Source organism: Cnephaeus nilssonii (assembly GCF_951640355.1).
Source record: "Cnephaeus nilssonii genome assembly, contig: SCAFFOLD_167, whole genome shotgun sequence".
NCBI lineage: Eukaryota > Metazoa > Chordata > Mammalia > Chiroptera > Vespertilionidae > Cnephaeus > Cnephaeus nilssonii.
The window spans coordinates 6,386-32,500 of record NW_027645474.1 but is presented as its reverse complement, the minus strand read 5'-3'; the positions used below and the strand labels follow the sequence as shown (position 1 = coordinate 32,500).

The window sequence follows — 26,115 nt, the reverse complement described above, 5'->3', positions numbered from 1 at the left end:
AAAGCAATCGTGTAACTCATACCTCATCAATACATTTCCCTTGGACAATAACAAAGTTAACATAGTGTACTGACCCAGAGATGCAGTGCATGGAACACATGCACAAGGAAAACTCCAATGAAAATGAACGCCAATATTGGGAACAGGAAACATGGGTAAATGGAGTCACAAGGTCCCCGACTATGCTAGTGCAATGGGTGATGGCCCTGCAATGTGCAGGATGTGCGACATGCTAATGCTTGGTAGATAACCTCAAAAGCGTACACGCAAAAAGTACTTATATCCTGGCCAGTGGGCCTCAGTAGTGCAGTGAAAACCCATGATCCATTAATCGACATTTTATTCCAGAGCAGGACACATGCCCAGTTTGTGGGCTCGATCCCCATTGGGATGCGTGCAGTGCAGGATGCAGCTATGGAACGATTCACTCTGTCCATTAATAGTTCCATCTCCCTCCCTCCCTCCCTCCCTCCCTCCCTCCCTCCCTCCCTCCCTCCTCTCCCTCCCTCTCGGAAATAAATAAACATCAGAAGTAAAAATAACAAATGTAAATTCCTGGGGATAACAATCAATAAATAAAAGCTACCCCGACCAGATAGAAGAACGTACTGCAAAGCACTCTTAAACCTTGGGCAATGCCATAACTCAGTACCCGGAAAAACGTGCCTCGCAAGACACATGCGTGTCTCTGGCCCCTATTTTATGGCTCTTCCAGCAAACACCAAGGCATAGAAGAGTGTACTTTAAAGAAGTGTCACTGGCAAGATCTTAAACCTGACAAATAACTATCGGAAGACATTTCAACATTGCTGCTGCTGCTGCTATTTAGGTCTGTGGACTCATGAGTCAGCCAAGCACTGCCCTAACTGGGCTGGCTCAGTGGAGACACCGCCAGGCTTCACACTGCAGGATCCCAACCTCGATTCCATTCAAGGACATGTAGCTTAGGTAAAGGCACATGACCAACACGAGGCCTGCAGAAGGCACCTAAGCAATGTTTCTGTCTCAGGGATGTCTGTAAGTGTGCATGCCTGCCACTACATCTCTATCAAAATCTCAAGAAATCACACTTGTAAACAAATGAGCAAATTAAGAAATAAACAAGCAAACAAACAAGCAAATGGGAGCATGAACAACTGAACCAAAGAAAACATTGGGCGAAGCCCTGCAAATGGAAAAGGTGATGGCACAGAGAAGAAGGTCCATTCACAGACCGAAACGCACATGGAAATGTGGAATTATGAAAACATCTCCCTAAAACATTAAGGACAATGCCAATGTCATTGTAAATGCTGCCGGAGTAACAGAATGTGGGAAAACATCGCAGTGAAATGAAATCATTTCACTCATACATAGGAGAAAAGCTGAAAGCGACCAGAAACACAAGGGAACAAAGACATCCAAGTAACATAATGGGAAAACACGTATGAAGCTAACATGAACAGATAAAGATAGCACCAGAAAGAAAAACTGAATACAAAAATCAGAACAGCAAATGAAGAAGAGCAATAAGCACCAAGGACTTCATGTCTCACTCATAAACTAATAAGTAAATACTAACATAACATAATAGGTAAATATATGATTGGATAAATAAGTACTAAATAACAGAATAGATAACTTACGACTTGCATAAAGAAATAAAGAAAGAAATAGTCAAGGAATTAATTGAATGAGCAAATAATGACATTATTACAGAAATAATCACATAATGGAGTAAATCATTAAATAAATATGTAAATTATGCTGTAACCGTTGAAATTATTGAATAACTGACAATATGATGAAATGACTAAGTAAGTGAGTAAATAAATATGAAAGTAAAGAATTAACTAAACAAGTAAAGAACTAAAGAATAAATGTCTATATGAAAAAACACGATAGAAAGTGAAAGTAAAGAAAAGACTACATAAATAAAGGGAAAACTAAATAAATAAATGAATAAAAAATTACATAAAACAGTAAACAAAAAAAGGTTAAGCCCAATAAAGAAGTGATAAACAGGAAATCAAGCAAAAAACAGATAAGAAATGAATTATTAATAAAATGCAAATCATTACTAAATAAACAAATGAATACATGATAAAGAACTAACAAAAATTAAGAAATAGGTGAGAAATAAACAATTAATAAATAAACGATTAATACGTAATTAAATATTAAAATATCAATGAATTAATTAATCACTAAAGAAAGACATTAACAATCAATTAAGAGAAACTAGTTGAACAAGCAACATGTAAATCAGTAAGAAATTCATCAATAACAAGTAAACAGCCATACCAAATAAAAGGTAAATAACACATAAAAAATGAAAATGAGTGATAAATGAGAAGTACATACTAAATAATAAATACCAAAAAAAGTAATAAATAGCAAGTAAATAATACACAGTAAATCAAAAGTAAATGAGACATAAAAATTAAATAGTAAGTAAGAACAATGTCATGAACGATAACCAAGTCAAGAGTAAATACATAATACACACCAGATTATGGAAAAATAACTAAGAAAATTATACACTAGCAAACAAATAATAACATAACTACACGAGTAAATGAAAACTAACTGAAAAGAGACATAAGTAAATGAATAAGCACAAAAGAAATAAGGAAATCCTACATAAGCCAATAGCAAAATAATAATAAAAATTGAAGAAATATATCAGAAAATAAAACATAAGCAATAATTGAGAAAATAAATGCTTACTCACAAATAAATAATAAACACAAAGTAAGTGATAAACAACAATTACAAAGTAATTAATAAAAAAGGTGGAAATAGCAAAGAACAAAGTAAATAAGAAGTAACTAACAACAAGGTAAATAATGAATAAGAAACAAATCAATAAATGAGAAAATTAATAAATTAGCAGAGACTTTGTACATAAGTAAGGAATACATACACAGAAGACAAAAATAAAGAAATAAATATGTAAACAAATAAATATGAAAACAAACATGTGCATGAATAACTGAATGCATACATAAGTAAATGAAGAAGTATGCAGGTAAATCACTCAAAAGGCAAAAAAAATTAGTTCACTAAACACTAAAATCGATAAATAGCTTATAACATGAGTAAGCTAAAAAGTAAATAAATAAACAATTAAATAAGTAAATGAAGGAATCCCTAAAGAAACAAAGAAGCACTTACATAAATGATTAAGTAAGTAAATAAATGATCATATAAATAAATACGTACTTAAATATATGAGGAAATCTAAGGGATAAATATGTAAATACATCGTTAAGGAAATACCCACATGAATAAATGAATAAATAAATAATTTATAAAGTAAGTAAAGTAATAAATATGGACACAAAGTCGTAAACACATAAGTACATCAATACATGAGAAATTAATAAGTTGAAAAGTAATTAGGTAAATAGACCCAAAAAAGAAAAGAAAAGTAATTAGGTAAGTAAAAAAGTTAGTAAATAGTTAAGTAAGTAAATCAGCATGCAAATATAAAGGTCAATATAGAAATAAATAACTAAATAAGTATGTAAGTAAACACCAAAGTAAATCACAAAATAAGTAAATAATTTCATAAGCAAATAAAGGACTGACAAAATAATAAAGTAAGGAAGGAAATAATGAAATAAGGAAGTAAAGAAATAGTAAATAAGCACATAACAAAAAAATAAATAAGTAAACGATAAATAATAAAGAGGTAAATAATACAATGAGAAATGAACAGCAAATGCTAGGTAAGTAAAGAATAAAACAAGCAGAAATTACATAATTAATTTAAGAAGTTACAGGGAAAAATTTAACGAAGCAACTAAGTAAGTAAGTAATTATTCTTAAAAATTCCCGAATAATAACTAAGTAAGAAACTGAATAAGTAAAAAATACTTACAATCATAACCAAGTAAGGAAATACTATCAAAATACATCAGTAAGTAAATAACAGGTAAATTAATACATAAAGAAGCCAAGAACATTTAATTAAAGAAATTTGCAATCAAGTACAGTGGAAACCAGCAACTAAGTAACAAGGAAATACCAAAGAAAGAAATAAGAGATGAGTAACACATGACAAAATACACATCAAGTCATGCAAAGTAACTAATTAAGAACGTGTAAGGAAGAAAATGGAAAATAACAGGTAAGTAATAAATAAGAAATCAAAACTAAATACCAAGAAAACAATAAAGAATAAATGAACAGGAAGTAATATACAATGCAGACAAATTACATAAAAATGATTAAATAAATAATAAAGAAAAGCTGAAAAATATATGTAGTGAACACGAAAGGAAACAATAAACAATAGGCAATTAAGTAAAAAATAAATGACAAATGAATACTAACAGCGCAATAACATGAAAGATCAAATCAATAGTAATCAAAACCAAGTAAATAATGGAAAAGGAAAATATTTTGAAAATAAATAATGAAGTAAATAAGCAAATAAATCAATAAATAAGTAAATTGGCAAACACATAAATGAACAAGTACATAAAGTAACTAAGCAATGCTTAAACTGAGATATTAAGTATTCAGAAAGCATAAACAAGTACCTATATCATTTAAAAAAAAAAGCAAAATAAAATATACAGAAACGAACCAGGAAAAAAGAAAAAGAAAGAAAGTGAATAAGGTAGTAAATAGGTAAGTAAGTAAATAAGAAAGTAAGTACGTAAGTAAGTAATTAAGTAAGTAAATAAGTAATGAAGCAAAAAAGTGAATCACGACGTACATAAGAAGGTAAATACGTGAAATAAGCAATGAAAAATTAATCACCTAAGCAACGGAATGAGTAGGCATGTAAACAAGTAAATAAAAAAATAGGAAACTGCATGAGAAACAACTGAGAAACTTCAGAACCTGGAAAAGAAATAAAAAGCAATTCCACAAATACATGAGCAAACAAAGTAATAAACTAACAAATAGGCAGATAAACAAGCAAATAAACTGGGAAACCAGGTTAAAGCCATACAAAATCAGAGGCTGATGGGAACGGGCAGGAGGACAAGTATGTGACACCGTAATCAATAAAGAAATTTGAAGAAAAAATCAGAAGCTGAGGGAACATACTGCAAAGCACATCAGCAAACAGGGAAACAAAGGGAAAGTTGGAAGGATGAAATTCCCTCCTTAACACATAGGAGAAATATCAATGCAATTATTAATAGTGCTAGACTACTGAAATGGGGGAAAGCATGGAAGCGAAAGCAATTCATTTCGCTCAGAAGTATCAGTAAAACTGAAAGAGACCTGAAACAATGGGTCAAGAACATCAAAAGGAAAGAACTGGAAAAGCATACATGAAGCAAACACAAGCAAATAAGGACAACAGCTCACAAAACAAAGGAAGACAGAAGGCAAGACTACAAATGAACAACACCACTGCACATGCATGACTTCATGTGTACCTCATGATTGATGTATCCCTCTTGCTTGGTATCTACAGGAGCAGCCCGCTGGCGGCGAATGGGCTCCCACAGAAACGGTGAAGCAGTATGACAATCAGAAAAAGGAAAGCACACGGGACAGCTGAGGTGTGCATAAAAACTCAAAGCAATAGCACATGTGGGGGGGTGGGGGCGGTGCCAGCAGGCTCCTCTTTGCAACCTTAAAGACTGAAGTACAGGCCATGATGGTAAAGCTCCCTCACAAGCAGGCAGTTGCACGGAACTCGCAGGAAAAGTGGGGACCCTTGCGCAAATAGCAGTGTAACAGCAACACAGACAATCGCAGAGGCTTAACACTCTTTACCTCAACCTCCACACAGAAAAGAAAATCTGTACATGGAGGAGCTAAACCTGGGAAAGAAACCCATGGATGTATTTCCCTTTTCAGATTCACTGACATCAAAGGATGCAGAGACAGAGAAAGCCTGGACACACCACGACGTAGTTCCAAACCAACAGCATACTTACCTGCGAGAACAACCGTGTCAGGACACCACGACACTTTGGCTAGAAAAACTGTCCTTCCTCAGGGAAGGTCCATGAAAACGGCGCAATATTGTTCTTCCTGAAAAAAGTTTTTTGGTTATGCTTTCTCTCACCTGTGAATCCTCATGGACGACACTTATAACTGAGCTTATAAGAGAAACAGACAGGGAACCCAACAAGGTGTAGCTCAGTGAACAGAGCTTCAGCCTGTAGAAGGAAGGAGCTGAGGACGGATTCCGGGAAGGGCACACATGCAAAGGCTTCCCACTCCATAGCCAGTATTACCATGCGGAAGGCAACCAATGCAGGGATGCCTCTAATGATGGCTGTTTCTGCCTAATGCACTCTCGCCTCCTCTCTAAAAGCAGTAAGCACCCATTTTGTTACAAAAGAGAGCTAGAGTGCAAAGGAGAGGCATCGGCAGAGAGAAACACATGCATTGGTAGCCTCCCACATGCAGCCGCCAGTCAGGGAATGGAGCCAGGAAGGGAAATGCAGCTCCAGGCCTTTGTCCTTTGGACAAGGCACTGCTGCAACCACACAGGCTGCCCGCAATCCCGAGACAGCATCGTGCTGAAGGCCTGCCCTGGACACGTAGCAGAAAAGCATGTGCCTTTCACAACAGGCGAAGCAGGGATGGAGAATATGGCCACATATCTCTCCTTGAGCATTCACTGAGGACCCGTGAGAGCTGTGTTAAAATGGAAGAAGAACTTACTCTCCTACTGCATCCTCACGCCTTCGACGGACCCTGGCTCCACCTATCCCGAGATGCCCATCAGGGCAAAACAGAAACGTAAGCCTAGGTCTGCTTCGTCCTTCCACACACAGACCCCTGCAACTCCTTCATAGGCAGTTGAAGCCACACCAAAACAGCTGCCTCCAGCTGTCTACTCGTCCCGTGCCTGCCCCAAAACTACCTATGCAAATAAGGCAGCAGACAACAGGCATGGACAATGACCATCCAGACACCTACTGAGAAGGGCTCCTGAGAAATAACTTAGTTCAAACACACCAGGAAAAAATGCCTCATCTGCATGTCTACACAAGGGCCTCCCTCACAAACCCCAAATGGGGAAATGACGGGAAATATGCTGGCCCAGAACACCGATCCCTAAGTCGTTTACACCGACACAAGAGCAAAATGGAACACACTCAGTAAATCACAACGGAGCTGAATTGCACAACGGGAAAAAGAATTGAGTCAGGGCATCGTGGCGCCAGGACTTCATCAGGCCATGACAAGCACTGCAGGCGGCGCAGAGGTAAACACATGAACCATCGGTCGGTCACACACACCAGACAGTGGAGGCAGATTCTGGATCCCAGAAAAGGAACCTGGCAGAGCACACACAGCAGATCAAGAACCAAATGCAAACAGGACACATAAAGCCAGAGCGCGGACCATAAGCACCAAACAGCTGGCGAAAGAAAATGACACAGGACACTTCAAATAAGGACCCGAACCCACAGGCGCACATGGACAAGAAAACCAAAGGCAAAAAAAAGGCACACCCAGTCCAAACCCAAAAAAACAGACCAAGGCATACCTTCCCACCATTCACACGGAGATCACAGATTCCGCAATCAAAACTGAGATCTGCATACAGGGAGTCAGGTACCTAGTCAGGCACTTCACAACAGAGGCATATCACCACGCGACGGACACAGGAGGTAAACAACATGCCCTCACACAGTGTAAATGGCACCAAGACCTCAGTGACCTGAACCAACCCCTATCATCTTACCCCCAAACCATGTAACCTGACAATCCTGTGCAGACAACACCAACACTGAACAACGCACAGAAAGAAGCAGCAGTACCAAAGAGTGGACAGGATACAAATTAGCACATGTCCCCGGAGCAAAGTAGACAGCCTGGCAGCACGACGGGACCTGAAATGCTCACGACACTCACTCCCAATAACCACAGAAATCAAAACAGGACCGGGTCCCACCTGCGAGTTTCAAAAAGTACTGTTTCTGCCTCGTTGCAGAATCCCGAGTCCCAAAACAGCAGATGGCAATCTGAAAAGCATTGCTTGCCAACAAGACTTCAAGAAACAACACAGGCACACATCCTTAGTGAAAACGCGTGCCATTCCAACTGTAGCCACAAGGTGGCGGCAAAGGATCAAACATCACACGAAGAAGTTGCAAAGTTGCCAAGACAGGACCAACCAAGACTTGCAGCAATAGCCACAAGGTGGCAGCAAAACATAACACACCACATGTACACGATCAAAGGAAGAAGAGACGGGAACATCTGTAAATCAAAGAGCCGATAAAGGGAACCCACAAACGACAAAAAAAAGTGCTCAGGCAAGCCCAAGTAACTGAGGACCCCTGAAGGGGCGAACGGCCGCGCAGGCCGAGCAAAGAAATAGGCCACCTTGTCGCAACAGGGACAACACCACTCCCAGGGAAAAAAAATAAAACTAAAAATTAGAAATAAAAAAATAAAAAATAAAAACGCAGCCCAAACCAATTGGTATCACTGGATGGAGCGTCCTCCTACAGAATGAGAGAATCGGGGTGCGACACCACTCAAGGACCCATGCCTTGGCAGCGCTCACAACCACAGCAACGGGTGTGCAGGAGGCAACTGATCGATGTTTGTCTCTCATTGATTTCCCTAAGTATGTGACCCTCTCCCTGTGCTCTACCAAAAAATCGAAAAATGCATATTTTCTAAAAAAAGGAAAAATGAGGCGCAACCAAAGCAGCGCAAATCTGGCTAAGGCAGTCAACAGGAGACACGCACTTCAAGTCACACCCAACCCGCAGTTGGCCACCGCACTTCCCAGGTTCCCTACCCGTCTCACCTCAGGAGTCAGGAAGGCAAGCGCGATGCCAAGATCCTACGGGTGAATGCGAGAAAGGCGATCCCCCAGGAAGGTTCCAGGTCTTCAAGCGCCGCACGAAGGAATCATGCCGAAAACAGGACGATGAGAGGCAATGAGCACAGAGGCCTGCCTGGAGACTGTGGAATCGGAACCGCAAAGCGAACCATAGCTGAGCAGTACTGTTTTGGCAGCAGACTTCAGGCAGCTCAAACCTATCCGCAAAACTCTTGGCTTCCCTCCTTGAAATGCCCTGAGGGAGGAATGCTTGAAATCTGCATCTACACAAAGAGCTGGGCTAAGCCATTGTCTTCTGCCAGCAGAGACCTTGCACCTCCAAGACATGCGGGCAGGGAGTGACTTCCCTCTTTCCGTGGCCCTGCGGCTCTACCTCTTTGTCATGACTATCAAGCTAATAGCCGACCATCAGGGAGCTCAAGCACGCGCCGCCCCTCCCTGCAAGAGAAGGGGATGCCCATCACCCCGCTGCGGACCTGATCGCTGCGCTTTCCTAGCGGAGCCCTGCCCCACACCCAGAATGTGGCACCCAATGAATTCCGTGGGAAACAGTAGGTTTTTTAGAAAATTAAACCTAGGAATTAACATTCTAAAATTTAAAAATGTATCTTTATAAAAGTGAATAAAATGTGCTAGGCACTGAAAAAGCATCTGAGGAAAAATGCAACAGCCATATCTGATTATTAAAGTACTATTGTCAAATACAAACAGGAAGATAGTTGCTAAATGTCTTTCACTTAAAACCCTCTAAAAGGCCTCATTGCACTTGGAATACATTTTACAGCCTGAACAGGACTCTGCAGGCTCTGCACCCCGTTGGCCTGCACAACTTCCTGTCTCACACTCTCCCCTTTCCTCCAGCCACACTGGCCCTATTTCATTTCTTCAACCCAGTGAGCTCTTCCCCACCTCAGGGCCTTTGCACACACACCTCTCTGTCTGCAAGGCTCTTTGCTCAGGACTTCATAGGACTGACCTTTTTTCTCCTTTACATCTCACCCAGAAAAGACATCCACATGTGGAAAGTGTTCTCTATCTCTATATCATGGAATTAAATAGAGTCTATTTATATCCTCTCATTTTTTATTTTCAAAATTTTCATTCCACCTGCATTAGATTTTCAAAAGGAAAAAGACACAGTAAAATGTGTTGATCTTAAATACATTTAAAATGTCTTTGGTAAGATCTGAAATATTGATCTAAAGTTTTCCCCACAATAATTGACCAGCTGTCCCAGTGCTATTTGTTGCCAAAGGGCCCCCATAATGATCCACTCAGTCCCACGTGTGCAGGGCCCTGTTCCTGATGTCGCTGCCCAGCTCCCATGGCCTGCTCACTGCAGCACCCGTTCCGCACTGCTTGAGAATCCTGTCTATTTGACAGAGCAAGTCCCCTCCTTATATTCTTGTTAACTGTTTCCTGATTTGTTTCCATATTTTATAGATAATAATTTGAAATAGTTTTTGATTTCCCAAAATCCTGTTATGATTTTTACTTCAAATAAGTAAATTTTAGATTAATTCAGGATAATATGTGCCTTTGCAATATTTTATCTTTCTATACAGAAATTAGTAAGTCCATGCCTTTATGATTAAATGGAGAAATAGAGCATTGGAAGGCCCGGGGCAATTCCTGTTAACATCTTACTGCTTTAGATTGTTTTGTTGATGTCACACTTTGTATTTCCACCTGATGATTGTTTACATACATGTGTATTTATTATAGTAACGGGCCATATATATTGAGTGCCCACCACATGCCAACTCTATGTTGAGCACTTTATTACTCAATTTTATCCTTGCAACGCATTTTTCACGTGAAAAGAAGAAGCCTTAAAGAACTCAGCTAAGATGCCTGAGGTTTTAATGCAAGTGGCAGTGCCATTCTTCTCAGAAAAAAAATATTTTTAGTTAATCCTCACCCAAGGATATGTTCCCCTTCTTTTTTAGAGAGAGTGGGAGGGAGGGAGGGAGGGAGACAGAGAGAGAGAAACATCAATGTGAGAGAGAGAGACATTGATTGGTTGCCTATTGCGCTTGCCCAGACCAGGGTATGTACCATTGACTGGAATCAAACCCAAGACCCTTCAGTCCACTGGCTCCCAACTATTACAGGCTCACAGCTCTGTCTCTTTCTCTCACTCTCCGGCTGCTATAATTTAATTGAGAACATCCAGAATTTTCTTCTGGTCACTAGTATAAAGAATCTCATTAAACTCACTGAAGTCACATGGCCACATACAACCATCATCACTGTGGTCTGGCCAGTGAGATGTGCTGATACCTCCACTCTGATGCCCTGAACCACACTCCCCAGAACCACCTGAGTGTGGAAATTGGCAGCTGTTAGAAAGGGGGAAATGGAAGTCATGTCCACCGTGGGCCATTGTCAAATAAAATATTGACTTCTGGTTTCCACTCTGACATATAAAGAGCTTGGAAGTCCTTACTCCCATCCTTACAAGAAAAAGAAAAAAGATGAACAATCTGAAAAACAGGAACTCTTTATCAATCCATCTGAAATTAACTATAACTATGAAATACAATACAAGCTAGCCTATCTTCCTGATAAGACGGAAAACATCTTTTCCACGCAAAGTGAGAGACAAAATCAAAAAGCATGATAACAGAAGACAGATTTGACCACATCAAAATGTAATTCATCTAATTGGCAAAACACACATCAAATTGAGACAAATGGCAAGCTAGAGACAAATTTGCAAGTTACATGGCAAAAAGCTGACATCCATGGCAATTCAGATTTGCAAACAATCCAATGGAAAAGAGGGCAAAAGTCTCAAACAGAAATTCCAAAACAAGGAATAGGCCAAAAGTGTGGGAAATATATCCAACTGCAGTTTAAACCAGAATGAAAAATTCAAATAAAAATATTGCTCTTTCTCACCCTGGTCAGGGTGCCTCGTCAGTTGGTTGGAGAGGCATCCCATACACCAAAGGGTTGAAGGTTCGATTCCTGGTCAGGACACATACCTTGGTTGTGAGTTCTGAAAATGTTCTGAAACTAGAGAGTGTTTGTGATGTTATGGAACAGTTGCAAAAAAATTGTGAATATACTTGATGTTGGAATTTACACTTTGAAGGATCATAGAGTTAAAATTTATATAAATTAAATTTATTTTTAATGTAATATTATTAAATTTTATTTACAATACAAATGTTACTCAATAGTATAAGAAAAATACTTTAAAATTCTAAGTGTGTGTAAGATAAACAGAAAAAAAATTTTAATTGCTATTATTAGGGAGGGAAAGTCCTCTCTGCCATGGCAGCTGACACACACTGAGGCCCAGGACCTGGGACCACAGGCCTCCCAGGAGCTGAGGCGAGTGGCTCACAAGCTGCAGGTGGATCCACATCTGGAAGTGCAGTGACAGCTGTGCCTGGAGCCTGCTCTGGGTCTGGAGAGAGCAGCAGAGTTGGCGTTTCCTCTTTAGGTGTTTCCTGATCTTGCTCTGGAGCTGCTTCTGTAGATCCTGGAAGAGAACATGTTACACCATGACTGCCTTTTGTGCGCCTTCCAGGGAAGGGACCCTCCCATCTCCATCACTGAAGTCCCAGTTCAAGCCCCCATCCCAGGAAGTCCTCCAGACTGCAGGCCCTGGGCACTGACCTGAGCGACGCTGTGCTCCTGACTAACCACAGCCTCTGGGGGCTCTTCTCTGTGTGGCCCAGCCACATGCCCTCCCCCTCACAACCACACACTCCTCCTCCTCCTCCTGTGTCTCCGCCTCAGTGGGCTCAGGTGCTCCAGCTGTGAGGGAGATACTGGGCCTGGTTTGGCAGCTCTGGGACTGGAAAGGTGAGCTCTATGCAGGCCAAAAGCATGATCAGGCTGGGAAATTCTGGCGGCCGATAAAAATCTTCAGGGTACTGGTCCAGCCAGATGCCCAGGATGCAGGAGATGGCCCTGGGGAGAGAGAGGTGGGCAGCAGGGTCTGAGGCCTGGCCTTTCCTTCCACACGGCCCTCCCAGAGCACAACTCAGAGAGCCTGGGGTCCTGTGCCTGCTGCTCCTGCCCATCCAGAAGCCAGACCTACTCCTTGTCCACCTTCAACCTGGCAGTCCTGGCAGAGACGCGCCTGGTCACCCAGGAGGGGCTGGCAGAAAGCACTCCTGACAGTCTAGAGCAGGCGTCCTCAAACTACGGCCCGCGGGCCACATGCGGGTGTTTTTGCCGTTTTTTTTTTTTTAATTCAAAATAAGATATGAGCAGTGTGCATAAGAATTTGTTCATAGTTGTTTTTTGTAACTATAGTCCGGCCCTCCAACGGTCTGAGGGACAGTGAACTGGCCCCCTGTTTAAAAAGTTTGAGGACCCCTGGTCTAGATCATTGAGGGAACCACCTGCCCCCTTCTTCAGGGGAACCTGACATGCTCTCTCAGTGTCCCTGTCCCCTCCCACTACCCTCCTCCCCAAAAGTCAACTCCATGAGGACAGGGAGGGCTGGTGTCTGCTCTGTTCATGTCACTCATTGGCACACAGTAGGTGCTCTAGGAATAGCTGACCAATGAGCGAACAAAGAAAATCTGTCTGCACCTCTGGCAACCCAGAGACCTCCCAACACCTCAGACTTTGGCTCCTGCACCTACGTGCTGCCTAATTCACTAGATGCCTGTGGGGTTCTTCTCCTCCCATTGACATTTACCTCCCATGGGTAGAGAGCAACAGCCACGCTGCCACTGAGGAGGTTCCACCAGATTGGTGAGCAAGGTCCCGGGATAGGGGTGCAGGCAGGACTGGGATTAGGAGCGGAAGGGTATGAATTTTCTGAGGGGCTCACTCTGTCCACTGACCTCCCCACTCGCCCACACCACCCATATCCGCACGCACAGCTCCCTGACTCGTGTCTTTTTTTCTAGGAGAAGCCCTCAGACCTCTGCCCTCTTGCAGAAATCCCACCATGAGTGGGATCCAGGGTTCTGCCAGCACCTTGAACTCACACTCCCCATACTTCTCTCACAGCTCTGATCCAAAGCCAAATCACATTTTCTGCTGGAACAGGGGTCCACCATCCTCTTCACAGTATGGGAAGATGCAGCCATAGGGAGAGGAGGCCAGGAGGACGTCACATCGGCTGTCCTGTGGGCACTATGAGCCTGTGTAGCCTAGTGTGACGGAATCGCTCCCGACTAGAAGGAAGCTCTGCAGTGCAGGCTTGGGGTCTGCTGTGTGCGCTGGATTATGGTCAGTGCCTAGAGACGTGTCTGTAACTGGCAGACTTCTCATATATTTGCTGAATGAGTGAGCCCAAACCAAACCCATCTCAGATAGCTGGGTGAGTCTGAACCCCACTGCTCACCCTGGGGTTTCTGATCTGGCTTCACCCAGGATAAGGAGCCATAATGGAATCTCCAGTCTCTTTATCTAATGAGAAAAGTGCTTAGCCCTGTGCCCTGAGGAGAATCACAAATTTGGCAGAGACTCTGCCAACAGGAAGAGAAAATGACCAATTGACTCAAACACAGCCCCTCCAGCAGACCTCTCCACTTTCCAGCACCCAGAGGCACCCCACTGAGACCCTACAATAACCCTATTGGGCCTCATTTCTCCCCATGTTCCGAGGAACAAACACTCAGAGACATGCAGTGACCTGAAGTTTCAGAGCAAACAGGTGGCCAATGACCACTGTGCTGTGCAGGGGCAGGGGCTCACCTGGTACATGGTTGGTCTCTCACCTGTTGTAGCAAATGCTCTATAACAACACGGATGGTGGGGACAAATGCGGGGTCCCTGCCCAGGAAGGTGGGCACCTGGTATTTGCCCCGTTTGTCCAATCAGTGAGCCCAGGTGGTCATTACCACACTGGTCCTTTGTTTTTTCTCTTCTGCTTTGCCTTGTGAGGATGGAGTTTATTGGACACCACGAGTGAGTGTCCTGGGGCCACTGGGCTGGTTAGCAGCTGGGCCTGTCTCCGTGCTAAACTAAACTGTGAACAGAAAAGCAGCTGGTCCTTCCCGGGCTTGGCCAGGTCAGGGGGATGGGCAGGGGACAGGCAGGCTCAAAGGTGCGATTGGAGCATCTGAAGATGCGGGTGGGGAAGTGCTTGACGTGGGAGCTTCACATTGTTCCACTCCATGCCGTTGATGAGGACCCACAGTGTGTCCTGAGGGTGCTTGGCCCTGCAGATCAGGCGGCTGATGCCCTCGAGGCACTGGCTCTGGTACACCATGTCCTTGTCCTTGGTTTTCTTGGACAAACACATCACCTTCTTGTTGTTCTCCTTGTCCACAGTCATGGACTGGAAGGGCGTGAGGGCGTGGCTACAACCTCACCACTGCTGGGCAGCCTGCTGACCTGCAGAGACTGGAAGGTGTACTTGAGGGTGTTGCTGGCAGTAGCCTGGTCTTTGTTCTCAGAGTCTCTCTTTCTGTCTGTGGGCTGCGCTGCCGTCCAGTAATCTACCAGTAGCCCCATCAGCTCAGCACCAGCCCCGAAGGATATGAGAGGCCTCCTTGTTTGCCGCAGACCTGTATGGCCGGGGCGGCGGGGGGAGCGGGGGGGCCAATGACAGCACGCTAGAGCCCAAGCGGGCCGCATAATCTCAGTGTCCTGATGCGACCCAGAATGGTCCCACACTTCAAGGTCCACCACCCCCATGAAGGGAATGATGTTTAAGGACTCCTCATTGGGGCTCTTCTGTTTGTAGGTGAGTGTGGCCTCCACGATGGGCAATTGGTGGACACAGTTGGCCTCGCGGTGTACTGTGTGATTCTCAACACCATGCCCAGCCTGTCCTACACAGCCCTCTAGGCCTCCGTGTAGAATAGGTCCCGCCTGGGCAGGTCCTGGAAGAAGCTCTTGTAGCGGTAATGCACAGAGCCCAGGTACCTGGCCACGGGGTGGGAACCCAGCAGATGACTAGGAAGCACATGTAGCCCATCCGGGGGCAGGGGGGCACGGTTGTAGGACAGCAGCTCTAGGAAGAGCCACAGCACAGAGCTGAAGTACTGCTGTGCCCCTGCCACCGGGATCTTCACAGGCATCGGGGGCTGGGAATTGTAGTGACAGGGTCTCTGAATCCACAAGACGATGTTGCTGAAGGCCGCCTGGACCTCAGCCTTGGAGCAGGTGCACACCCCGGGCAGCATGTGTTGCTGCAGGACTCAGACTGGAACTGCCCCTGCCAGTCAGAGGTGTTGAGGAGGAGGATGTTCTGGGGCAGCTGGTATCAGAGATGAGGATGTGATTCAGCTGGTCGTACACCGTCTCCCTGAGGATCTGCAGCTGGCTCAGCGGGTCGGGGCAGTGCTTGTTGTTCAGGCTGTGGGCCCGCTTGTTCCTGGCTGTGCCACCTGCTGCTCCTTCAGGGATGTGCCCCAGCCCCAGTGGCCTGCCTGCTTCCCCTGGGATCTGGTGGAGGGGATGAGGAGAGACTAGGTCTTAGTGATGCATCCATTGGTTGCTTGAGGCTTGTCTTCTCCGTCACCTGGGTTGGACCTGGAGGCTCCTCTGGCGCTGGCACTGTGGATGCTCTAGCTCTCTGTCTGAGAGCTGGGCTGGGACAGGTCTTCCAGGTATGTCTTCAGGGTCCTGAGGACACTCTCATAGGCCACTGTCACGGTTCTTTAGTGAGTCCTACAGCAGATCCAGGTCCTCCACCTCAGGGACCTGCTCCGAAGACTCCTGCTCTGAGTCCAGGACCTCCTTCCACACTTGCACCCTGCGCAGCCACGCCCCAACTTTCTTGTTGGCATCTTGTTGCCTGGTCATCAATGGGGATCTTACTTCTCCTTGGTGCTGCTTTTTGGACTCCTCAAAGTCGAAGTCCTCCTCCTTTTGGTCCTGCCCGTGCCTGGGATCATTGCTGGCCTGCTGATCTGAGAATATTTCATACTCCATCTCCAGATAATGAACCCGAGACTTGGCCTTGAGGCCAGCCTTCTGGGTGCTGTCCTCGGGGTCGATGGGCTGGCTGGACAGGGAGGAGATGCTGACCTCAGCCACGTGGGCAGATGCCTCCGTGATGGTGCTATGGAGGCTCAGCATCTGGCCACCCTCGAGGCGTCGCTGCAACACCTCAGCCATGTCGATGGTGCCCACGGCGAGCGTCCGGTAACCCAGGATGGTCTGGTTTTTAAGGCGCTGCTTCTGTTGCAGCATGATCTGTAAGTTGTTGCCTTCTCTTTTGAGGGAGTGAGGGTACCACAGGGAGAAAGTCAGCGCCAGGTCGGTCTTCACGTGACCACTAGGGGGCAGCAGAATCTCGTCTGACCTCAAGATGTTTTTGGAGTCCTGGATTTTAACAGTGATCACCACAGCACTGAGCGCCTTCTCCAGCTCCTTGTAGATCAGCAGCTTGGTTAAGGTGAGGCTACATAGCCTGGGCACGCAGGTGGGGCTGGAGCACTCCACCTCCCAGGTGGAAATCAAGTTCATGGGCACCTGCGTGCTGAGTGCGATGGGCATGCTGTCCAGGCCCGCAGGCGCCGACATAGCGGTATGATTTCTATCCTGTGTTGGGAGAGGGGGAACATGCCATCAGAGGCAGCTCATAAACTGCCAGGTGGGTTGGGGGCTGCAGCTCAGACTGAACCCCAAGCACTCAGTGATTGGTGGCAAGAGGTGGGACAGGAGTGATCGCAGGGACCACATGCTAACCTGGCGGCCTTGCAAACTAGAGACCTAAAGTAATCACAAAGGATGGTCTGAAATTAAAGTGTTGTGTGGTGTTTTTTAACTAAAAGCAGCTTTTGGTGGATAGTGGTGTCCTAGGTTGTCATCTTCCCTGAAAAAAAGGTCTATCTTTATCTTAACTGAGCCTGTCTATTGTCTTTTTGCATCTATAAGAACATATTTTTGTAATGTCAAAGTCATTTTCCTTTATTCAGACCCCTCGAAGCACAGGCACTGCTCTGCTCTCTGCAGAGACCACACATCCCCTCATTGTTATTGAGTTCATTGTTGACTGTTCACATTCTGCACACACCTGAGTAAAAGAAGTACATGTCTACCATTTTACCTTTTATCCAGTCCCAGAGAGTTCCCTGCTGTGATTTCTCCTGCTTCCCTAATCTGTCACCAATGGATTTCATGAAACCCACACAAGTCTCCATTTTTCATTGTAATGTATAAAATAAGGTGCAAAGCTGCCATTCTCCGGAGCATTATTATCTCATTTGGTTGAGATTTTGCTTCACCGCAATTGTCTACACTTTGGCTCAAATAAAGTCACAACAATTCTGCACAGGTTTCCATGTTTTCTACACGGACAAGAGAAAAGGTTCTCGGCAGGCAACGTAGACTTGGAGGTGAGTGATGATGTGACACATTGGTGTCTTAGTCATTTCTTAGCAGAGGACGGACAGCACCTCCCTGTGTTAACAAGGTCACCCTGGGATTTCTGACAGAACATCCCATTCTAAGATGGGAACGGAGGCTTTTCCTGGGGTGGGAGGGTCTGGATATTAGGACAATGGGGTGTTCAGGGCAGCACCGTTGACATGACAACAGGAGGGGATCACGTCCAGGTCCCACAGCAGTGAAGAGATGGATCGCCAGCCCTGATAACAGGCCCCCCTCCTGGTATGTTGTGCAGCCCAGGGAGGCCCCAGCTTCTGACCGGGAGGGACCACAGGGATGTGATCCTCCGGGCAGCAAAGGGCAAAGCAAAAGACTTGGTACCCTGAGCCCCATGTCCTTTTGGGAAAAGCATCCCCACTAATCACGATGATGTGTAAGAGTGGGAGAAGGTGTGTAAGGATTGTCAGGACAACATGGACACGTGGAGATGGTCATTAAAAGGAAAAATCTGTAGACAAATGCAAAAATGCACTTGACTGAGCATGACGTGAAATGGTACAAAGTCTTCTGATGTTCCTAACACTTTGTGGGCAGTGACTTTGCATCAGTGAGAGTGGATTGTGGGGAGGATATGGGCCCCAGATTCCTTTGGACATTGGACTCTAGGAGGGAACTAGGGGCGTGACAGGGCAGCTTCTGGAACCCAACTACATGGGATCCTGGAGTCTGGGTCACCTCAACACCTGCACTCACCCTGCGGCCATGCTGCATGCTGGAGGATGGATGGGGCACCTGTGCCTCCTGCAGGGGCATGGAGTTGAGGACCCCATCTGTCAGCTCCTCTCTGTTCTCCTGAGTGGAGCTCTGTAAAGACAGTTCCCAGTCACCAGGGGAAAGCCTCAGAGCCCTGTTTTACTGGTTCTCTGCCCCTGTGACCCTCCGCTCCAGACACACACACACAGTGTGATGCGCTCCAACCTCTACTGCAGAGGAAAAGGTGTGACGTCCTGAGGGCTTGGATTCCCATTGGCACAGATAAGGGTCCCCTCTGGAACCACATCTCCAACTGCCTGCCCTGCTCTGGGGTGTGATCACAGCAGGACCTCTAGGTGATCCCCTGCCCCAAAAGCTGTTCCTGCCCCAGGGTTCTCCCTTCAGGTCCCTCTTCCCACCACATGAGGGGGAGGGGATGTAGGCTGTACAGGGATGGCGCACAGCAGTGGCCTGACCTGAATGGGTCTGACCCAGGCCACCTTGTGTTACCTGAGGCCATATTTTTGGAAATGGCCAGCAACGTCGGGGACGAGGGTTGAAAAAACGTCTGCACTGTCTGGAAAAGCTCTCACTGTGGGGTCTTCGGAAGCAAGAGCACCAATCACTGGGAACACAGCAAGAGAACATCTTGCACTGGCAAATGCCTCTTGGCAAGTGAGCTGCCTGTGGGGCTGTTGCTAGATGTGGGTGCCTGGTTACAGGGTGTCCAAGTTCTATTGGATAGTGACCTCAGTACCTGGGATTGTCTTGCCTGAGTCCCCTCATCTCATGACAGCTATGCAGATAGTCCTGTGGGTGCTGTCTGTGAACCCTCTTCCCCATGAAGCACCTGATCTGTACACACCCTTAGGGGCAACAACACACTCCTCCCCCAGCCCCCTAGAAACTCTGGGTGCAGCCAGGGTCCCAGAGTTGAGTAAACCAAACTGGACTCAGACTCAACCCCTCATTCTTACCTCTTCTTGATCCTGGATAAGTCATTGTGCCTGTCAGGGCCCGTCTCTCTCCTGCCTGCACTATGGGTTATGCAGCAAGTGCTTCTTAGGGCTGTGCAGGCTCATGTGGGGAGTAGCTGTAAAGGAGGAGGAGGACTGTCACATGTAGGTAGTGCCTCCAACCTGTTTTTCCATCCTGTTGTCATCTCCTCTGAGTATGCTTTTCTTCTAATCCTACCCAAGATCATCGCATCTAGAGTGTGTGTGTGTGTGTGTGTGTGTGTGTGTGCGCGTGCGTGCCAGTGCTCCCTTTCTGGATCCCAGAACAAAACGGCCCCACGTAGGGAGGAATAGGCAGGACCTGCCCAGTATGTCAGGATTTCTAATTTCCAGACCAACTCTGTGGGGGAGGTGGGAGCCTTGACCTGGAAGGTCTGAATATTCCTGAACTCTCAACTCTGAATGTCATGTACCCTGGCCAATCCCTGCCTGACTATGGGCTTCTGTTTCCCACTTATCCAATGAGGGTGTGATTCAGAACTACATAAGCATGAGATCAGCATAGGGGGCCCAGCCCCAGCTTTCTCCACTGTGGGTGGGCTGTGGACAGAGGTGCACCTTTGTGATTCCAGATCTGGGCGCCTTTTCAGACAAATACTGTCTAGGCTGCCAAATGCCCACTGTCTCCCCCATGCCATCTTCATGTCTGTACTCGATTCCACCAGCACAGCCTTTTTCAGAGCCCCTGAGGAAACCTGGGTGCAGCCAAGGACTCCAACTTTGAGGACACACAGCTGGGTTTATCTCAGGCTCTGCATTCTGACCGTCTGTGATCCTGGGCAAGGCATGGACCACTCGGGTCACCGGTTCTCTCCTCAGTGACTCCCCGTGGTCTTCACCTTCCTCGTGTGGTGTGAATGTGTGGGTGTCAGTAGTGACTCCATAGAAGACGGCAAAGGGATCCAACACAACCTCCATGATTTGGTTCTAAAAAGTTAGTGCCTGGCCCAGCCAGAGTGGTTGAGCATCATCCTGGGCACTGAGAGTTTGCTGTTAGGTTCCTGGTCAGGGCACATACCTAGGTTTTGGGTATGATCCCTAGTCAGGTTGCATACAGGAGGCAACCAATTGATGCTTCTCTCTCACATTTATGTTTCTCTCTCTCTCTCTTTCTCTTTCTCTCTCTCTCTCTCTCTCTCTCTCTCTCTCTCTGTCTCTCTCATCAATTTTTTGGGAATAAATGAATTTAACATTTTAAAGCAAATCCATTTCATTTATTTTTTAATCTTTATTGTTGAAAGTGTTACATATGTCTTCTTTTTACCACATTGACCACTTCTAGCCAATCCCTGCCCCCCTCAGGCCTTTACCACCCTATTGACTGTGTCCCTGGGTTATGCATATACACATACAAGTTCTTTGGTTGATCTCTTCCCACCCTGAAAAGTTTTTTTAAATGTTGGTGCCTACCCACTTGCTCACTCTGATCTGTTCTCTCTCTCCCTCAGGCCACACTGAGGAATAAGCCTTTGTGCTCTGAGCTGCTATCTGGAGAGACCCACATGGCCTAGCACTGAATGAGACCAACAGACAGAGGGGAAGTCAGGCCTTGCATGCAAACTGAATCCCAAAGTCCCCCCGAGTGAGCTCAGACCCTCAGTGACACAGATCCTGCCTCAGCTGACACCACAGTAGTCCCAGCTGAGCCATGAGGGATTCCTCGTCACAGACATGTGAGCTAATACGTGTGTGTTGGTTAAGTCTCTAGTGTGGGGGAACTCTCAGCAGTAGATCACTAGCACAGTCCTCCCACACCAGGTGCTGCCCTGCCCTCCTATCTCCCTCATTTTTCTCCTCCCAGTTCCCTCCAGTCCCCACCCCCTCCTTTCTAACACGCTTTGCCTCCAGTTTTGAAGATGGCTGTGAAACTTAGGAAAGGACCCTGGAAAGTAGAGCCAAACTGAAAAGGGTAATTTGAAATAGGAAACGGCCTCTGCTGAGACCACAGTTCTGAGCTTCCAAGGTAAGGAGACGCTCCACGCAAGGCGGGTGGCTGCCCCTCCAGGCCCATCGCCAGTGCGCACAAGTGCACTGACCATCACCACGGACCTCTAAGGTAGACCTGCCCCCTTGATTTCCAGACCTCATCAGCTGCCATTGTGAAATCAGGATTAAGAGGGTAGACAAGTATTTATTCAACTTTCTGGTTTAGGAATCGCATCCTAAAGAGCCTGTGTAATGTCCCCGCGATGGGCTCACGTCCTCAGTGCTTACGGTCCTCAGGGTCAATGATAGGACTCATCACACTGCATGAGAATTTCCTTTCTATCCGCGTCAACCAACAGGGCTGATCTCCTTGAGAGCAGGGACCCTGGATGTGGTCCAAAGTTAATACCCATTTGTCCTGAGACAGTATAGCTTGTGCCATGGTGGGGCGCCATACAAGGCTGTTAGTCCATCCTCACCAGGGTGGTTCAGGGCACAGAAGAGGACTGATGTAAAAGGAGAATCCAGGCTGTCTCCACAACCTTGTTCAGCCGTGAGGAGTGAGAAAGAATGGCCGCTGGGCTCTGGTGAGATGGAAGAGCCTCAGGAAAAAGCCCAGCTGAACCAGAGCTCAGGGGCTGAGGGCGGAGAGAGGCTCTGACCCCAGAGGAGATGTGGAAGTGGTGCCTGTGGAGGTGAGTGTGGACCCCGGGCCCTGGGACATTCCCTGTCCCTTCGTCAGTGCTATGGGCCAACAGGGGAGATGCTCAGAAAGCTGTTCAGTGCTAGTGGAGCAGGGTGGAGTTTCTGTCCAGGTGCAGGTGGCAGTCAGTGTTCAGGAACGGCTTGCTGCTGGTTAAACCCTACAGCATTCTGCAATGTGGACGCCAGGGGGCGCTTAAGGCCATGCTTTGTCCATGTGCTGGTGGGAGATGTCAAACAAAATGTGGGTTCCCACGGGTAGCCCTGACATAAAGGGTCCCTGCCTCAATGCTCCTTGGTCAATTTCCCCGAAGTCCCATTGTGCTGGGCCTCAAGAACATCACATTCATAGAGCAGATGGCTCCTGAGAGACTAATTATTCCCAACCTATGACTCATAGTAACCCCACGGAGGCCCAGAAGAAACAGACTTGCTCAAGGCTCTGAAGGATTGTAGTTAAATTTTATAGAATCGAAATTAAATTTATGTTTAAGAGTATTTCATTACATTTTCTTTAAAATAGATTATAAGTTACTGGATAGTATAAGAAAAATACAGTAAAGTTATATAAACATATATATGATAAACACGAATATTTAAAAACTTCATATAAAGGAGGAGAGGGAGCCCTCTCTGCCGTGGCAGCTGACACAGGCTGTGGCCCAGAATCTGGCACCACAGGCCTCCCAGGAGCTGAGGTGAGTTGCTCAAATGCTGCAGGTGGTTCCACATCTGGGAGTTCAGTGACAGGTGTGCCTGGAGCCTGCTCTGGCTCTGGAGAGGACACGATGGTTGGCATTTCCTCTTCAGGTGTTTCTTCATCTTGTTCTGAGCTGCTTCTGTAGATCCTGGAAGAGAACATGTTACACCATGACTGCCTTTTGTGCGCCTTCCAAGGAAGGGAACCTCCCATCTCCATCACTGAAGTCCCAGTTCAAGCCCCCACCCCAGGAAGTCCTCCACACTGCAGGCCCTGGGCACTGACCTGAGTGGCTCTGTGCTCCTGCCTAACCCCAGCCTCTGGGAGCTCTTCTCTGAGTGGTCCAGCCCCATTCCCTCCCCACTCACCCACACCACCATATCCACATGCACAGCTCTCTTTGACTCCCTCCCTTTTTTCTAGGAGAAGCCCTCAGACCTCTGACCTCTTGCAGAAATCCCACAAGGCATGGGATCCAGGGTGTTGCCACCTTCTCCAAGTCACAGTCCCCATACTCCCCTAAGGCTCTGATCCAAAGCCCAATCACTCTTTCTGCTGGTCCAGAGATCCACTTTCTGCTTCAAAATATGAGAAAATGTGGCGATACTTCGAGGAAGAAGTCACATTGACTGTCCTGTGGACGCTACCTGCCTGGGCAGCCTGGTGTGACTGAGTCACTCCTGACAAGAAGGAAGTACTGGAGTGCAGTCCTGGGGGCAGGGCATTTACTGACTGAATGAGCCCAAACCAGTCCCATCTCAGATAGCTGGGTGACCCTGGGGTCCCCCTGCTCACCCCTGGGATTTCTAATATGGCTTCACCCAGGACAAGAACCCCTAATGGAGTCTCCAATGTCTTTATCACAAGAGAAAATAGCTTAGCCTGAGGCCTGAGGAGAATCACAAGTAAGGCAGAAGCTTCTTGAAGAAGAAGATAAAATGGCCAATTAGGACAACCACAACCCCTCCAGCCACCTCTCCAGTGTCCAAGCTCCCAGAGAGCCTTTTTTCCAGGGGAACCCTCCCTCCCCGAGTCCCTACAATAACCCTATGAGGCTGGGCCTCAGAATTCCCCATGGTCAGAGAAACAAACACTCAGAGAGATGCAGTGACCAGAAGACTCACAGCAAGCAGGTGGCTAAGTGGCCACTGTGCTGTGGAGGGGCAGGGCTCACCTGGTACATGGTTGGTCCCACCCACGTTGGTTAGTAGCAAAGGTTCTGTATGAACACAGAAGGGTGGGTGGGGACCAAGGTGGGGATGCTGCCCAGGAAGCTGGGCACCAAGTGTTTGATCAGTTTGTCTAGTCACTGTTCCTAGGCAGCCTGCACTGTACATCCTTTTATTTTATTTTTGCTCTCTGAAGGTCAAGTTTATTTGGAAGCCTGAATGAGTGGTGTTGGGGTCAACATGGAGGCCCAGGGCTGGGATGTCTGGCCTCCATGATGGGCTCAGGATGCCCCCATGGGAGGCCAGCCCTTGGCCTCTGGCCACCCAGCTCTGAGTCTGGGCACAGGGGGGAGCCAGCTCCATAGGAAGCAGAGTCCTGGCTCCAGGAAGGGCAGGTGGAGAAGGTGAGGACAGTTTTCTCTGTGTGGGTCAGGGTCCAGAAAAACAGACTTGCTCAAAGCTCTGAGGGTTAATAGGGTTAAATTTTATAGAATCTAAATTAAGGTTATGTTTAGTAGTATTTCATTAAATGTTCTCTATAATACAGTCTATGTTACTAAATATCATAAAACATACATTAAAATTATAAGCATATTTAACATGAACATAAACTTTTAACACTACATCTAAATGGGGGTGGGGGAGCCCTCTCTGCCATGGCAGCTGACACGTGCTGTGGCCCGGGATCTGGCACCACAGGCCCCGCAGGAACTGGGTGAGTTGCTGAAATGCTGCAGGTGGTTCTTCTGCCTCTTGAAGTTCAGTGACAGCTGGGCCTGGATCCGGCTCTGGCTCTGGAGAGGCCACTAGGGTGGCGTTGTCTCTGGAGGGTTTTCCTGATGTTGCTCTGGAGCTGGTTCTGTAGATCCAAGAGGAGGACATGTTACCACCCTCACTGCCTTTTGTGTGCCTTCCAAAGACACACTCACCCACACCACCCCCGGAGGCCGCCTCCTCCTCCTGTCTCGGCCTCAGTGGGCTCAGGTGCTCCGCCGTGAATGGAGGCACTGGGCCTGGTTTGGCAGGTCGGGGACTAGAAAGTTGGCTCTATGGAGGCCAACAGCATCATCAGGCTTGGAAATTCTGGCAGCGGATTCACATCCTGAGGATACTGATCCAACCAGATGCCCAGGGTGCAGGAGATGGCCCTGGGGAGAGAGAGGTGGGAAGCAGAGTCTGAGGCCTGGCCTTCCCTTCCACACGGCCCTCCCAGAGCACCACTCAGAGAGCCAGGGGTCCTGTGCCTGCTGCTCCTGCCCAAACCTACTCCTTGTCCACCTTCAACCTGGCAGTTCTGGCAGAGACATGCCTGGTCACCCAGGAGGGTCTGGCAGAAAGCACTCCTAATTGTCAGTCTGGATCCATGAGGGAACCACCTGTCCCCTTCTTCAAGGGAACCTGACATGCTCTCTCAGTGTCCCTGTCCCCTCCCACTACCTTCCCACCAAAATGTCAACTCCATGAGGACAGGGAAGGCTGGTGTCCTCCCTGTTCATGTCACTCATTGGCACAGTAGGTGCTCCAGGAATAGCTGACCAATGAGCAAACCAACAAACTCTGTCTCCATCCCTGGCTTCCAAGGGCCTTCCTATCACCTCAGACTTTGGCTCCTGCACCTACGTGCTGCCTAATTCACTAGCTGCCTGTGGGGTTCTTTGCCTCCCACTGAAACTCAACTCTCACAGGGCGGGGTACACTTGCCAAGCTGCCACTGAGAAGGTTCTACCAAATTAGTGAGCACGGTCCCAGGATAGGGGTGCAGGCAGGGCTGGGATTAGGAGCGGAAGGGTATGAATTTCCTGAGGGTCTGACTCTCTC

General features: G+C 46.8%; 1 pseudogene across 1 annotated transcript; it reads right to left on the bottom strand.

Annotated features, from left to right (window-relative positions):
• Positions 1–12,125: 12,125 nt before the first annotated feature.
• Positions 12,126–17,224, bottom strand: LOC307096617 (phosphofurin acidic cluster sorting protein 2-like; annotated as a pseudogene). Its single transcript has 3 exons — positions 16,371–17,224; positions 14,853–16,228; positions 12,126–12,263 (listed from the first exon to the last, which is right to left on the bottom strand). The product of its transcript is annotated as a phosphofurin acidic cluster sorting protein 2-like (transcript).
• Positions 17,225–26,115: the final 8,891 nt, after the last annotated feature.